The sequence below is a fragment of the Apium graveolens genome, chromosome 1, assembly GCF_009905375.1.
Source record: "Apium graveolens cultivar Ventura chromosome 1, ASM990537v1, whole genome shotgun sequence".
Taxonomy (NCBI): Eukaryota; Viridiplantae; Streptophyta; class Magnoliopsida; order Apiales; family Apiaceae; genus Apium; species Apium graveolens.
In genome coordinates, this window is record NC_133647.1 from 40,183,527 (window position 1) to 40,194,655 (window position 11,129).

An 11,129-nucleotide genomic window follows, 5' to 3' on the forward strand; every position below is an offset into this window, starting at 1 on the left:
TTACTGGATTGTTTTGAAGGTTAGATTCAAATTACTTAGTTTCTGGATTGATCTAAAGAATTTGAGATTCAAAGTTCACGTTTCTGGATTGATCGTGTTCATTGAAATATCATTTTCTTCTTGTTTTTGTTTCTTTGTGGTGCGATCCACATCAATTTGGTATCAAGAGCCAAGGTTTTTTTTTCTCCAATTTCCTAATAGTTGGGAGATCTAGGTTCTGAAAAAAAAAATTACTATTCACGGGTACTGTTCACGGGGTTACTGTTCACAGGTACTGTTCACGGGTTACTGTTCACGGGTTACTGTTCACGTGCACTGTTCATCAAAATTTTTTTTCCCCTTCGTATTTTTCATATGGCTACCGATGAATTACTCATGAAATTAATTAAAAAATTGGAGGATATAGATGTACGAACGAAAAAGCTTGCTGATTCAACAGAGTCTAGATTGGAAGCGGTTGGTAAACTTTTACTTAAGGTGCAAAACGACAAGACACATGATGAACTTGTTGATTCGGGTGATTCTGTTTCACCTAAAGAGAAAAGCTTTAAAATTGATGACCGTGGGATTAAACTTGATGATTTTACAGGATTAGGCAGCCCAGACGATTTTCTTGAATGGGTTCGACAAGTTGAGAAGATTTCTGATTATAAGCGGTTTGATGATAAGACACGATTTCAAATTGCTACGATCAGACTTACAAAGAATGCAGGATTATGGTTTGAGAACCTGAAGGCAAGAAGAGCTAGATCTGGAAAAGAAAAGATCATGACTTGGACAACTTTAAAGAAAAAACTTCGTGCAAGGTATCTTCCGGATGATTACGAACAGGTACAATACTTGAAGCTCACCTCCCTTTCTCAAGATACAATGAGTGTTTCAGAGTATGTTGCTGAATTTGATAGATTATGCTTAATTTGTGACTTGGAGGAAAAAGAAACAATGAAAATTGCAAGGTTTATTCATGGATTAAAACGACCTATTGCTAAAAAGGTAGAATTACATTCATATAGTTCATTTAATGATATTTGCAAGCTAGCTATGAAAATAGAATCTCATCAAGAAGAGGAGAAGCTGAAATCTACTTTTAAAGGGTTTGGGTCTGGTACTTCCAAAGGGACTAGACAGTTTAAATCTAATTTTTCCGATGACTCTACACAAGCTTCGCTGAAAAGTCAATCGACTGGCTTTACTGCACAACCAGAGACTTCTTCATCGGCCGAGAAGAAGGCTGAAAGGCAGAAAGTGTATGTGTCTAAAGAAGAGTTCGATAGTCGACGAAAGTGTTTTAAGTGTCAAGGTAAAGGACATATTACAAGTGAGTGTCCTTCTAGAAGAACTCTTACTATGAAGCAATACATGGAGTGGGATGCAGATGAACAGTTCTTACAATTTCTCCCAGAAGCGACTCAAGAGAAATTAGTCAATAATGACGGAGATGAACTTGCTTATGCAGAGAATGATGCTAATTTGCTTGTTGTTCGTAGGATTTTACACACAGAGACTACACCAAATACTGATCAACGAGAAAACTTATTTCACACAAGGTGTAAAGTTGGGGATCGGACTTGCAATATGATTATTGATAGTGGATCATGCACGAACGTTGTATCCATTGACATGGTCAATAAGCTAAATCTTCCAACTCGTGTTCATGAGAAACCATATAAGTTGAATTGGCTTGATGACTCGAAGGGTTTAGACGTGAAAAAGCAAGCCTTGGTGAGTTTTTCGATTGGTAGTTATAAGGATGAGTTATGGTGCGATGTAATTCCTATGAGTGCATGTCATCTTTTACTTGGAAGACCATGGCAGTTTGATAGAAAGGTAATGCATGAAGGTGATACTAATGTTTATTCGGTACAAGTTGGGAGTAAACGTATTAAACTTCAACCTTTGTCTCCTAATGAGTATTATGAACATATGCGTGATTCAAAGAAGAAAACTAGCTTATTTTTGTCAGGAAAAGAATTTGAAAAGGAGGCGGCTACAAATGGGGGTATAGCATATGCTTTGTTTATAAAGAAAATAACTCCTAATCAAGGCGATTCCGATCCACTTCTTCATGATTTGCTCGCTGAATTTGGTGATGTTTTTCCAGACGAGTTACCTACTGGTTTACCTCCAGTACGAGGAATCGAGCATGCAATTGATCTTATTCCTGGTGCTCCTTTACCTAATAAACCTGCTTATAGATGTGATCCAGAGGCCTCTAAAGAGCTTCAGAGACAAATTGAAGATTTGATTGAAAAAGGTCTTGTACGCGAGAGTATGAGTCCTTGTGCGGTTCCCGCTTTGCTAGTTCCAAAGAAGGATGGAACATGGAGAATGTGTGTTGATTCTAGAGCGGTGAACAACATTACCATCAAATATCGTTTCCCTATGCCTCGATTAGAAGACATGCTTGATGAGTTGCATGGTGCGACAATTTTCTCTAAGATTGATCTTCGAAGTGGATATCATCAAATGCGGATTCGTGAAGGTGATGAATGGAAAACAGCTTTTCAAACTAAACAAGGATTATATGAGTGGATGGTGATGCCTTTTGGTCTTTGCAATGCCCCTAGCTCCTTTATGCGGCTCATGAATGAGGTACTTCATCCTTTCCTAAACAAATTTATCGTTGTCTATCTTGATGATATTCTGGTTTATAGTAGAGATAAATTTGAGCATATGCATCACCTTAGACTTTTGTTTGAAAAGTTGCGAGACCAGAAACTTTTTGGTAAACTCGAGAAGTGTTCTTTTATGGTATCGCGTATCTCGTTTCTTGGTTATATTATTTCTGATTGTGGAATACAAGTTGATCCTGAAAAGGTTATAGCTATTTCTTCCTGGGTTGTTCCTCAAACCGTGCATGAGGTGCGGAGTTTTCATGGATTGGCTTCTTTTTATAGAAGATTTATCAAAAACTTTTCTTCTATTATGGCTCCTATTACCGAGCTACTCAAAAAGGGTGAGTTTGAATGGTCTAATCAAGCTCAAAAGGCATTCGATGAGATTAAGGAAAAGCTTTGTAATGCTCCAGTTTTAGCCTTACCAGATTTTAATACACTATTCGAGGTTGAGTGTGATGCAAGTGGAGTTGGTATAGGTGCTGTTTTGATTCAAGCAAAAAGACCTATTTCATTTTTTAGTGAAAAGCTGACTGGCGCAAAACACAACTATTCTAATTATGATCGTGAGTTTTATGCTATTGTCCGAGCATTGGATCATTGGTCACATTATTTGCATCCCAAACCTTTTGTGCTATATTCTGATCATGAAGCGCTAAAGTTCATTAATGGACAGCAAAAGTTGAACTATCGTCATGCTAAATGGGTGGAATTTCTTCAATCTTTCACATTTTCGTCAAAATACAAAGAAGGAAAGTCTAATGTCGTGGCAGATGCTCTTTCAAGGAGGGCATATTTGTTAGCTATGGTTGATGCTCGAATTCTTGGTTTTGAGCTTCTTAAAGGCTTGTATGCATCTGATGTTGATTTTGTACAAGAATTCAGTTCTCCAACTCGGAATTACACCATTCAAGATGGGTTTCTTTTTAAGGGGAATAAGCTTTGTATTCCTCATTGTGGTGTGCGTGAGTTACTTGTTCGTGAAGTACATAGTGGTGCTATTGCCGGCCATTTTGGGGTGCATAAAACTTTGGATTTGTTAAATGAGAGTTTTTTCTGGCCTCGAATGATTCGAGATGTTCAATCAGTGGTTTCTAGATGTGCTACTTGTCAAAAGGCCAAAAGTACATTTTCTAAGGGTTTGTATACTCCACTTCCTGTTGCTGAAGTTCTGTGGGATAGTGTAAGTATGGATTTTATCATTGGTTTGCCAAGAACGCAAAGAGGGAAGGATTCTATAATGGTTGTCGTTGATCGTTTGTCAAAGATGGCTCACTTTATTCCAATGACTAAGATGGATGATGCATAACATGTTGCTGATCTCTATTTTAAGGAGATTGTTCGTTTGCATGGTATTCCACGAAGCATTGTTTTTGATCGAGATTCAAAGTTTTTGAGTCACTTTTGGAAGTGTTTATGGAGATGGCTTGGAACTAAGTTGCTATTTAGCACATCTCATCATCCTCAGACGGATGGCTAAACTGAGGTGACTAACAGGACTTTAGGTACCTTACTTCGTGGATTAGTAGGCAAGACTCAAAAGGATTGGGATATCAAGTTATGTCATGCCGAGTTTGCTTATAATCGATCTCATTCTTCTACTACCTCCCGTTCTCCTTTTGAAGTGGTTTATGGTATTAACCCATTTCTTCCAATTGATTTGCTTCCTTTACACAAAGATGATATTCATACTGATGCCAAGAATCGTTTGGATGTCTTTAAGAAGACCTGTGAGCAAGTAAAAGAGAGGATTGAGAAGATGAATGCACTTTACAAGGCTCGAGCTGACAAGAGGCGTAAGCAACCTGTATTCAAACCTGGAGATCTTGTTTGGGTTCAGTTGCGAAAAGAAAGGTTTCCAAGCAAAAGAAAGAACAAGCTTATGCCAAGGGCAGATGGTCCATTTGAGGTACTTGAAGCTTATGGAGATAGCGCTTACAAGATAGATCTACCAAGTAACTTTGGCGGTGTTAGTGCAACTTTTAATGTGGGTGACCTTTCTCCTTACTTGGATGATGTGAATTTGAGGGCAAATTTTTTTTGATGAGGGGGAGAATGATGTGAATATGAAAGGAAATTTGGTTGAGGATCAGCCTATTAATCTGTTGATCACTACAATGGGGTTTGACAATGACAAGAGACAAATATGAGTCACAAAGCTTACTTGGACAACAAAGCATGATGAAGGAACGGATGAAGCTTTGCCACTCAGTTCAACAACCAGCATGGGCTGACCTATTTTGGTTTATATAATTAATAATTCGACTTTTGGCTTGCAAGTTTTTACCTTTCACTTGAAAGGGTTTTTCTTGCTTTAAGCACTTAGGATTTTATTTTCCTATTTGGATTCTGTTTTTATATGTTTTCTATTTGGATTTGGATTTTAAATTTGTTTCCTGAAAGGATTCAGATATTGGCTAATTCAAGCTGATATTGAATTTCTCTTGGAATTCTGTTGGGTTTAGGTTATTGGTTAAGCCTATAAATACCCCTCTCATGTAATCTTTTAAGAGATATGTGATGATTATGTTTTAAGATAAACTATGATTAGTTTTCTTTCTTCTAAACTTCAATTACTGGATTGTTTTGAAGGTTAGATTCAAATTACTTAGTTTCTGGATTGATCTAAGGAATTTGAGATTCAAAGTTCACGTTTCTGGATTGATCGTGTTCATTGAAATATCCTTTTCTTCTTGTTTTTGTTTCTTTGTGGTGCGATCCATATCAGTTAATGTGCAGTAATTACATGCACAGTTACACAAGTTACTGTTTTACAAATACTCAATCATTTTTCCTAAATTCACGCAATCAGCTTTACACCTATAATCAATTACGTAAAATTGCCCAATTTACTAGATCTTTGTTTTTAAATTAAAATATTTTTTTAATGATAGTTTTGAATAAATTCAAAAAGACATCGGAGTTTAACAGTCAATCAGAGTTTGACTATTATCGGTATTTAATCATCTACTGTCGGGACTTATCAGTCAACACTAGTTTGACCAATAACAGTATTTAGCAATACAATCGGAGTTTATCATGCAACCACTATCAGAGTTTAAATATCAGGATTTAACACTCTACTACAATTTCAAGTAACAAATAACATGAATGCATGGCATTAGAATTTAACACAATATCAGACTTTAAGAGATACTGATATATAGAAAAAGACACCACACTCTGATCATATTTATCTATTACATATCATCGCTTTTATCCATCAGTGTTTGAGAATAATCCTGAAACCATTCCCAATTCATTCACCGGTCTTTTAAAGCAGTTTCACAAAGTGGTTTGGTGAAGATATATGCTAATTGTTGATCTGTAGGCACAAAGTGCAATTCCACTCCTTCCATCACATGTTCCCTTATGAAATGGTACCTAATGTTGATGTGTTTAGTCATAGAATGTTGTATTAGATTTCCTGTCATTGTAATAGCACTTTAATTATCATAATATATAGGAATTTTAGAATATTCTAATCCATAATTCAGTAACTGATTCTTCATCCAAGGAAATTTGAGCATAACAGCTTCCTGCAGCAATATACTCAGTTGAAGTGGATATTGACTTTTGTTTCTTTCTAAACCAAGAAACCAATCTACCACCAAGAAATTGGCAGCTTCTTGAAGTTTTTTTCCTGTCTATTTTGCATCCTGCAAAATCAGCATCTGAATATCCAATTAGCTTAAAATCTGAATCTCTAGGATAACAGAATCCAAGATTCATGGCGCCTTTGAGATATTTAAAAATAATCACAGCTAATAGATGTGGTTCCCTTGGATCAGCTTGGAACCTTGCACACAGACAGGTAGCATACATGATATCAAGTCTACTAGGAGTCAAATATAGGAGTGAGCCAATCATACCTCTGCAGTCAGTTATATCTACTGATGAACCAGTATTTAAATCTAACTTAATTTTAGTGGCCATAGGAGTTGTTACAGATGAACAGTCTTGCATTCCAAACCTTTTGAGCTGATTTATGGTATATTTTTCTTTATTGATGAAGATTCCTTCTTCAGTCTGCTTGACTTGTAATCCCATAAAATAACTCAATTCTCTCATCATGCTCATCTGATATCTTTACTACCAAGTCCACCAAAACTGAAGAACCTCCAAAAACCATAACTCATAGTCGATATGAGACTATAAGAGTTCCCATGTTGAAACCTTCTAAGTATTCCATATGGAAAGTGAAGATGGCTATATTTCTGGAAGCTACAGATCCAGAATATCTCGACAGGATTTATGAAGGACCACATATGCCAACCAAACTCTCTCTGAAAGTTGTAGGTCAGCCAGCAAAGTCTGTACCAAAGGAGAAAAGTGATTACACTTCTGAAGATATCTCATCTATTGCGAAGGATGCAAAGGTAAGACACTTGCTGCATAGTGCCTTTGATAATGTCATGTCAACAGGGAAATTCAATGCAAAATTGCAAAAGAGATATGGGATGCTTTGGAAACAAGGTGTCAGGGAACTGATTCAATCAAGAAGAACATGAAGACTATACTCACTCAAGAGTATGGGCACTTTGACTCAAATCCTGATGAGTCATTAACTGATTTATATGACAGATTTGTCAAACTCTTGAATGATTTGTCACTAGTTGACAAAGAGTATGATATTGAATATTCAAATCTTAAATTCCTATTAGCTCTTCCTGAAAGATGGGATTTGAAGGCCACAATAATAAGAGACAACTATAATCTTGATGAAACAACTCTTGATGAAATTTATGGGATGCACAAGACTCATGAACTTGAGATGGAACAAAGAAGTAAGAGGAATGGAAGGAAGTCAAGGACAGTTGCTTTTGTGGCTGAGGAGGAAAGTCCCAAAGTTGTTGCCTCAAAGAAAGGCAAGGGAAAGGCTCTCATCACAAAGTCTGATACTGAGTCATCAAGTTCTGATAGTGATGATGACTCAGAAACTGAAAGTATACCTGAGATGGACCCTGATGAGGAGATGATGAAGCTATGTGCTCTTATGGTGAAAGGAATCACAAAGATTGCATACAGGAAATTCAGGAGAGGAAAGAAGTTTTCCAGGAAAGGTGCAAGTTCTGATAAGAAAGGTTTCAGAAAATCTGAAGGCAAGGGAGGAAAGTCTGACAGAGGAGATTACTCAAATGTTAAATGCTACAACTGTGGTGAGAAAGGCCACATATCTCCTGATTGCAGAAAAGGAAAGAGTGACAAAGGCAAGGCTCTTGTCACAAAGAAGAAAAGTTGGTCAGATGCTTCAGATTCTGAGGATGAGGAAAACTATGCCTTGATGGCAAATGCTGATAGATACTGCTGACTTAAAGGTACCTCAAACTACTTAAGCCTTTCATACTGATGATATTACTGAGTTGAGAAGATATCTTAAAACCATGTTCATTAGTTATAAAGATCAAACTTTAACTTGTGAAAGATTAACTTCTGAAAATCTTGCTTATAAAAAGAGGAATGATTATTTAGAAAAAGAGTTAGTCATGTTCCATCAAACTCAGAAAGATAGAGATGATGCCTTTTATGTTAGGGATGAAGTGCTAAAAATGAATGAATCTCTAAAAACTGAGTTAGAAAAGGAAAGAGAAATTATCAGGACTTGGACTAACTCTGGTAAAGCGACTCAGGATATTCTTAGTAGTGGAAACTGGAAAGAGAGCTTAGGTTATGGAGATGATAAGAACAGTAAGGGACTGTAGAAACTGAGCCTATAGTTGTTAAACAAAAACCAAAGGTAAATCCTGTTAAGTTTGTAACTGCAAAGTCTGATATTGAGAAATCAAAAGTTAAGGAGAAAGTAACTTCTGACAAACCTAAACAGGATAAGCCAACTGAAGTTAACATAGGCTTAATGACTAAGAAGCAGCTTAAACATAAGCTGAAAGATGTTAAGAATGTAAACAAGGTAAAGCCACCTAGGAAAAATAGGAATGGAATGGAAAGTGTGAACAAAAGTAACAATTATAAGCCTGTCCCTAATGCTCCTAGAAAAACATGTCATAACTATGGAAACTCTAACCATCTGGCTTCTTTTTGCAGGAAAAATAAGAACATAAACTCCTTAACTTCAAAATCAGGAGTTAGGAGTCAGTCTATTAGATATAAGCCATAAAATCCTCATTTTCATTGTGGTAGTTTATGGCATTCCATTTATACTTGTAAGGAATATCATAGCTTGTACTATGATTATTATCAAATAAAACCTTCTGTAAAGAAAGTTAGCATTATTCCTTCTAGTGTAAGTTCTGATGCAAAGTCTGATATTGCAAATTCTGATAAGAAAACTGTTAACATAAACTCTGATACAAAATCTGCTGCAAATGTTAACAAACTTAAAAAGGCCAAAGGATCCAAGCAAGTCCGGGTCCTTAAAACTAATCATTAGTGGTCTTTGTGATTGCAGGGCAACAGGAAAAACATCCTAGTTCTGAACAGTGGATGTTCAGGACATATGACTGGAAATAAAGCCCTGCTATCAGACTTTGTGGAGAAAGCTGGCCCAGGTGTTTCTAATGGAGATGGCAACACTGGAAAAACTCTGGGATATGGCAATATCAATCTTGGGAATGTCATCATTGAAAAAGTAGCTCTGGTCTCAGGATTTAAACACAATCTGCTGAATGTGTGTCAAATCTGTGACAAAGGTTATCATGTGGATTTCTGTGAAGAACACTGTGAAGTTGTAAGCAAATCTACAGGCAAAGTTGTTCTGAAAGGATACAGGAATGGTAACATTTATGAAGCCAAACTTTCAACAAGTACTGATGGTTCTGCAATCTGTCTGTTAAGTAGAGCATCAATTGAAGAAAGCTGGGATTGGCACAAGAAACTCTCTCATTTAAATTTCAACAATATAAATGAACTAGTCAAGAAAGATCTTGTGAGGGTACTGCCAAAAACAGTATTTGCTCCTTATGGCCTTTGTGATTCATGTCAGAAGGCAAAGCAAAGAAAATCTTCATTCAAGAGCAAGACTGAGTCATCAATTCTTGAGCCTTATCACCTACTACATGTTGATCTATTTGGTCCAGTTAATGTCATGTCTATTGCAAAGAAGAAATATGTTATGGTCATAGTGGATGAGTTTACCAGATACACATGGGTGTATTTCTTGCACACAAAAAGTGAAACTGCATCTATCTTGATTAATCATGTCAAGCAACAGGATAAATTGGTCAAAGATTCTGTAAAGATCATAAGAAGTGATAATGGCACTGAGTTCAAGAATTTGATCATGGAAGAGTTCTGCAAAGACCATGGAATAAAGCAAAATTTCTGCTCCTGGAACTTCATAGCAAAATGGAGTTGTTGAAAGAAAGAATAGAACTCTTATTGAAGCTGCACGAACTATGCTTGATGAAGCAAAGTTACCAACCTACTTTTGGGCTGAAGCTGTGCAGATTGCTTGTTTTACTCAGAATGCAACACTTATCAACAAGCATGGAAAAATACCATATGAGATGGTGAAGAAAAAGAAGCCAAATCTGAAGTATTTTCATGTATTTGGATGCAAGTATTTTGTTCTTAAGACTCATCCCGAACAGCTATCCAAATTTGATCTAAAAGCTGATGAAGGAATTTTTGTTGGATATCCACTTTCCACAAAAGCCTTCAGAGTCTACAATTTAAGAACAAGGGTTGTCATGGAATCTATCAATGTCTCTTTTGATGATAAGAAGATTATTGGACTTGAAGATTTCAATGATCATGATCAGCTGAGATTCGAAAATGAAGTTTTAAATTCTGATTCTGTAAATCCTGATACTGCAAACTCTGATGGATTAAACTCTGATGTTATTGAAAATGTGGTGACTACGCCTAAGGAAGACGCACCTGTGTAGGGGGCATACTGAAGATCCAACCACATCTCAAGAAGCATCAGAATCTACAACAGGCTCTTCAAGTTCTGATTCATCAAGTTCTGATGAGCCAAGTTCATAATTCTGGAAACTCATGTTCTGATATTTCTGGAAACTCAAATTCTGAAGGATCCAACTCAGAGAGCATAATTTCAGGGGGAGCATCAGAAAATGTTGATAGAGACGGCATGGATCATGGGGGAGCATCCAGTTCTAGAGAAAACCTTTCATCTGCAAGGAAGTGGACTAAAGCAAATACACCTGACTTAATTATTGGAAATCCTGATGCAGGTGTTAGAACTAGAGCAGCTACATCAAATGAATGTCTCTAACATTCTTTTCTTTCTTAGACTGAACCAAAGAAAGTGGAAGAAGCTCTTCAAGATGCTGATTGGGTGCAAGCAATGCAGGAAGAGTTACATGAATTTGAAAGAAATAAAGTCTGGACCCTAGTGCCAAGACCAATGAACAGGTCTGTTGTTGGTACAAAGTCGGTGTTCAGAAACAAAACTGACAGTGATGGCATAATTACAAGGAACAAAGCAAGGCTGGTTGCAAAAGGATACTCTCAACAGGAGGGAATTGATTATGATGAAACATTTACACCAGTTGCTAGATTGGAAGCCATAATGATATTTTTGGCTTATGCTGC

The 11,129-nt window shown here is 36.7% G+C and overlaps 1 pseudogene; it reads left to right on the forward strand.

Moving 5' to 3' along the window:
• Positions 1-354: 354 nt before the first annotated feature.
• On the forward strand, positions 355-4,659 carry LOC141665519 (uncharacterized; annotated as a pseudogene).
• The last annotated feature ends 6,470 nt before the right edge of the window (positions 4,660-11,129 follow it).